The sequence below is a fragment of the Halyomorpha halys genome, unplaced genomic scaffold (assembly GCF_000696795.3).
Source record: "Halyomorpha halys isolate HHAL.00 unplaced genomic scaffold, Hhal_1.1 Scaffold990.1, whole genome shotgun sequence".
Classification (NCBI taxonomy): domain Eukaryota; kingdom Metazoa; phylum Arthropoda; class Insecta; order Hemiptera; family Pentatomidae; genus Halyomorpha; species Halyomorpha halys.
The window spans coordinates 51,681-58,290 of NW_027113518.1; positions in this window are offsets into that span (position 1 = coordinate 51,681).

Consider the following 6,610-nt stretch of genomic DNA (forward strand, 5'->3'; position numbering starts at 1 on the left):
AACCTTAAAATACCAAAGGTAGTAAAAGGTAAGACACAACACGAATTACTTTTCTTTCTTGCACAGTAATGCACTACTAATTCACATTTTATTTCTGTTTTTAGAGGGTTCGGAAAAAAAAAAAAAAAAAAAGTTGTGTATAAAAGGTTCGTGTTTTGAATATACGCTGTTTCGATAATTTGCACTTGTTATGAAAACTGACACAAATTCGTATCGCAAAAAATGCGTGTTTTCCTCAGATGTCACACTGTGTCTCATGTGGCCGATTTAGTACTCCTGAATTGGTAAAAGAAACTGTGACATTGATGTCTACTGTTTTCTAAATGATGTTTAAAATAATTTATAAGGTTATAAGATTTAATGAAATGCATTTTTCCGAAACATTAATTTTCTGATGTACTTTCACCATATGGTAGGTTGACTATTAGCGTGTAGACAAGACACTGCTTCACTGCCATACAGCCTTACTGTCGTGTCAACACCATGACGGAAATCTGTAACATTGTTCTTTAAACAAATATAAAATAATATTTAAAAAATATTATATTAGAATAATCACTTAGGTGATTGAGAATGTAAATTGTTAATGACTTCAGATTTGATCACATTAAGTACTAAACAATTATGAGATATATGTACATTAATATAATAAAAAAAAATCAACTTATTAGCAGCAATAGAATAGATGTAAAACTAGGTTCAGATTTTCTATTTCTTTATTGAGGTCGATCCTTTGTTTTTGATGTTCCCATCATAAAAAGCTCTACTAATGTCTAGAATATAATTTCCAACTTTCTACTTCAAAATTGTTTTAGAATGGGACTGAAAGGAAACTGGATCTTATTCAGATAAGCATTATTTAAATATTTACATTCCGCTATTTATATTAATTAAATACAAAGAAAGTTAGATACAATTTATTATAGGATAATAGGAAGATTTAACATTCTATATCGTATCTCTCTTGAAGAATCCCAAAATCTTCGTTTAACGTTGGTTCAAATATATGGCTGTGTTGTTGCGCCATAACAACATTGTGTACCGGTCAATAAAGGTACGAGAGAGAGAGAGAGAGAGAGAGAGAGAGAGAGAGAGAGAGAGAGAGAGACTTTATTTATCTATGCTACCTAAATACAGTAGCTTGCTATCTCACACAGCATACTTATCAATCCGTAATCGGACATATATAAATTACACATACATGGTATAATCAGAAAAAAAGAGATACAATAATAAGATATAATAGACAATCCCCCCCCCCCCTACAGTTTCCTTTTACAATCCATTTCGGTCTGTAATACAACAAAAAAACAAATACAAATTCGCTCTCCGGAATTCACCCACCTAGATCCTCTTCAGTGACCCGCTAAACAAATTCAATATTAGACGGTAATGTGAGATCAGACTATCATTCATAGTCACAACAGTAGATCAGTTTACCAAGAAAAAACAAATAGATACATTTTACGAGAATAAGACTAACACATAGATTAAAAGAAAAATATAATAAAAATCCGGTTACAGGAAACACTTGAATGGATAAATAAGTTTAAAAAAAAACACAAAAAAAAATAGTATAAATAAAATAAAATTAAATAATTTAATGAATAAATACGTTAAAACACACAAATAGAGAGGTCAACATATTAAAATAAATAAATAAAACAAAGAATAATCTCCGAGATCGCAATATCTCTAATGCTAACACCTAGGCCTTCTAAGAAGCTCCTTGTTCTATCTGGTATTGTTCCGGGAGATCCAAACCATAGGCCACTCACGGAGAGTAAAAAACTATTTAATGTTAACCAACGTTTTGTCTCACATTGCAGGACTTCGTCAGGGACAAATGAAAAGAAGATACTAGCAATGCAAGAACTTACCAGAAGTTTAAAATAAATATACAAAATTATTCAAACATTTTTTTTTTAAAAAAACGAGACAAATTAAGTTACGAAACTATAAATATAAATGAATAGAGAACTAATTAATAATTAGCTCTCAACTCGCTTATATTTATATTTGTATAACCTTGTTTGTCTCTCTGTAGTTTTATTTATTTTAAAATAGTTAATAGTTCGAATGAGCTCGACTTGGGCAAAAACGCGCACGTACGGGTTGGCTAGAGTTTCTCCTCTCCAGTCCCCACTACCTGCGGAGTACCTCAAGGCTCAGTATTAGGACCCTTACTGTTTGTTGTCTTTACGGCGCCGGTAGTAGCAACTCAGCAGCACAGCACCCAAAGGCAGTGGTAGCAGCCTATGCGAACGAAATCGGCATCTACGCCTCCAGCACCAATACCAAAACAGCTGCAACTGCGCCCAGGACGCTGCAGCCACCATCAGTGATACAATTAAACATATTGGGATTAGGGTGAACCCTGGAAATACGGATGCCATTGTGATTTCATTCCAGAAGCCACAGCCTACCTCCTTCAGAGTGCACGAAGTTGACAAGTGGATCTCTACCTTCATCCTCTTCCTGGGCGTCTGGATATGCACCTCACCTTCTGCAGTCACGTCCGAGAGAGACTCAAGCTGGCCCGTCTGAAGACCTCCAGGCTATAGGTACTTAAGTTGGCTGACCGCCTACTTAAGTACCAGCAACTCTCTCTAAGGCTGAAACTGCAAATATATAAGGCCATCGTCATACATACAATGCTCTATGGTGCACCCCTGCTGCGTCACCTCTACAAGACCACGCTCCAAAAGCTGCAGAGCTACCAGAACTCTGTCCTCCGGCGGAGTGTCCGAGGCACCTCATTGCATAGGACCAAAAACAGCATCATCCACCAAGAACTCCAACTTCCCTCTGTTCCGGAGTATATAGGCCGGAGGCACATCAAACCCTTTGATGGGCTGAAGATCTGCGCCAACCCACTATTCAGGGAAATGGCCCCTCCAACAAGACTTGAGAAGTGGCAAAGCACGGTCCCCTTGGTTGACGCCCCGCCAAGGGAAGGTGCTCGGGTTCTGCAGTCTGAAGTAACACTACCGGAATGGTCCCTCCCCATCCTTTTTAGGTCCTCCTGCTATCATTCTACCATTGTAATCCCGCCTTCAGGAGACCCTGTAAACCTTTCATATAATGCCATGTGGTAAAACAAGATTTATTGTAAATAATGTATATACATTGTTTATTGTATTAGTTTGTAAGTAAGATATTGAGGTCAGGGAAAAAAAAAGTTTGTAAAAATATTTTTGTATAATTTTTTTACTCTGTATATTCATACTAATTTTCTTGTCACATCTTACATTGTTTGTATGTTGTTTTCATTTGGTTCTGATGAAGCCCTGCAAAGTAGGACGAAACCTTGGTTAATACTAAATAGACCCTATCTTCCTTCTACCAATTTAAATAAACTTTTATTATAAAAAAAAATGGGTTGTAGCTTTAGTAAGAGCTCTTTTCTAAGAGCAAAAGAGTCAAAAATCAACATTGACTGTTTATCGTAACAATATGTGCGTTGGTTTTATAGTGTTTTAAGTTATGTTACGTTCTTTATTTGTCGACTCCAAATTACTTATATTTAATCGCAAATTTACTTCATCTGTCAGTGATATTTTTGTATCAAGAATGCAAGCGAGAAAATAACTTGGCTTCGTAACAGAACGAAATTGCTGTCATAGAGTCAGATGGTTAGGCTTAATGCGAATGTGAATGCCCTCTGTAACGGCCAGCTGATGATAATAACAGCAGTGGAAAGTTCCAACGAACCTCCGTTCCTCTTGGTCCAGTGACAGATGGATTTCCATATTTAAGGTAATATAGTACAAGAGCCCAAGAGGAGAAAAAGTGAGTTATCTCACCCCAGATTTTGATTACTTTAATGAAAACTATAGGTAAGTATAGATAGAGGGAATAGAAAATGGCGGCTGTTTCAAAGCGATAAAAAAAAACTAATTTTTCATACGGAGCTCTATATCTTAAAAAGTTATAACAACACAAGAAAACCCAACAGAACGTCATTTAAAGAAGAGTAAATTTGCTGAAATATGATACCTAATAGAGCTATTTACGTTCAATGGTTTTCGAGATATAGCTTTTTAAAAAGCAACATTTCATAAAAATGTTGTATGGGACGTACTGAAAGATCAGTAGTTTATTTATTTTGAAAAATTTATATCTCAAAAACCATTTGACATGCAGATGTCTATTAGCACTCAAGTTAAAGCTAGTTTAATGAGCTATAAAGTAGTTTATGATTTTTTTCATCGTAGGAGTAATAGTTTACATGAAATTTGGTAAAATAAATTGATTTATAGTTGTTCGGACAAATTTTCATTTGCCAAATTTATATTCATATGTGAATATCATAAAAACTACTACCCCTACGAAGATAAGTGTCATAAACTACTTTATAGTTAGTAAAATTTCCTTTATTGTGAGTGTTGGCAGACATTTGCACGTCCAATGGTTTCTGAAACGAAGTTTTTTATAAATCAAACTTATTGTCCGAACAACTATAAATCAATTTATTTTAGCAAATATCATGAAAACTACTATTCCTACGAAGTTCATAAACTTTCGTATAGTCCATTAAACTAGCTTTAATTTGAGTGCTAATAGACATCTGTAAGTAACACAGTTCCTGAGATATAGAATTCTCAAAATAAATTAACTAACTACTTATCTTTCAGTACATTTTTAAGAAATTTTGCCTTTTAAAAAGCTATATCTCGTGAACTATAGGACATAAATAGTTCTTTTAGGACTAATATTTCAGAAAATTTACTCTTCGTTAAATAATGTTCTCTTAGATTTTTTAGTGTTGTTGGTAGTTTTTAAGATATAAAGCTCTGAATGAAAAATTAGTGTTTTTTTAAGGTTTTAAAACAGCCGCCATTTTTTATTCCCTCTACCTATACTTGGCAGACTCATCAATTTTTATTATTAATTATACATAGTTTTCACTAAAGTAATCAAAAATTGTGGTGAGATAACTGTCTTTTTTTCTTCCTGGATCTTGTACTAAAGGTAGCGGATCTGTTCGTCAGGTGTAACTGCAACATTACTAAAGGAACTGTATGGAAATTAGGATAACATTTAAATTTCATTATATATTAGGTTGAAATGGACTCGATATTTCTTTCAGACAGTATCCGTATATACGTACATATATATTTATACACCGACATAATATTTATATAACTGTAAAGCTTTTATATCCGCTTTCGTTGAGAACTCGCTGGTTCACGATAACCCCTCAGGACCTCCTTTAATTCCTTTTCGAGAGATAGTACGCAGGAGTTTTTTAGTTGTCCTCAAAAGGTTAAACTTACATTTTCCATAAACTGTACAAGCCTATCACCCTCTTTTGAATACATTGTGAGTAATTTTCATATTATAAGATATTTTTTTATAAATATAAGTGATCGAATGAATGGAAGTTCAAATATGGTGCTGATTGTTTTATGATTATCTCTAAGATGGTCCGAAAAACGACATGTACAGAGGTGCGCCTTCAACATTTGCCAAATCGTAGGGGCAAAACGCTTTTGCCTGAGGTTTTAAATACTTTAATAAAAAAATAAATTTTCTGGAATTAATTTCAATGGTAGAATTTGATAGGCAAAACAAATTATATGCATACATTTGATAATATTATCGATTTTTATACTCCAATAATCAGAACTCTTTAATTATTTAACATTTAATGGGACGTCTTCAATTATATTTATGGCACTGCAAGTTAAGGCACAGTTATTGGCCGATCTGAGAAGCAGAAAAAACAAGTATCCTACGAAAAAACAGAATAACTTTTAAGCCCAGATATGTGACCATCTCCAAAATAGTTTTCATTTCGAATTTGACCTAGTTCCTTATTACCAACATGAAGCAGAATACCTAATGGTACAAGAGCCTAAGAGGAGAAAAAGATCGATATTTATATATTAAAACAGATCACATTGTTTGATAACTTTAATGAAGACTATGTATAATTACTAGTCAAAATTGATGAGTCTGCCAGTAATAGTATGGTGGCTGTCACAAAACTTTAAAAAAAATAAATTTCTCATTCGGAGCTCTATATCTTTAAAACTAACAATAACAGTAGAAAACCTACTATAACATCATTTAATGTAGAGTAAATTTGCTAAAACATGAGCCCTAATATAATTATTAATGTTTAATAGTTCCCGAGATAAAGCTTTTTATATTGAAACATTTCATGACAAAATCGAAAAAAAAAAATCAGTAGTTATCAGTAGATAATTTATTCACGGAAGTGTTGGCGTCAGAAATCATGACACATCTTACGTAATTGGGAGTTAAAAAAAAAATAATCATCAAAATAACAAATATTTAAATATTAAACATACAATACATTTATCCATTAAATTACTCTGTGATAATTTTTTTTTTTTTATTTTTATTTTTATTTTTTTTATTATTTATTTATATTAATTTACAACTGTACAAAATAATACAACAGGTAAATATGTAGTATGGTTCATATACACTTGAGAATCTTGGGAAGGAACCACCCATTGGTGGTACTTCAAACATTAATTTAAACTAGAAGGTCCCGTGGCCATCTTCTTTTCAGACGCCTCGGAGGATTATCAGGGATTGTTAAGGATGAAAGATTAAGAATTAATGGGTTAGGATG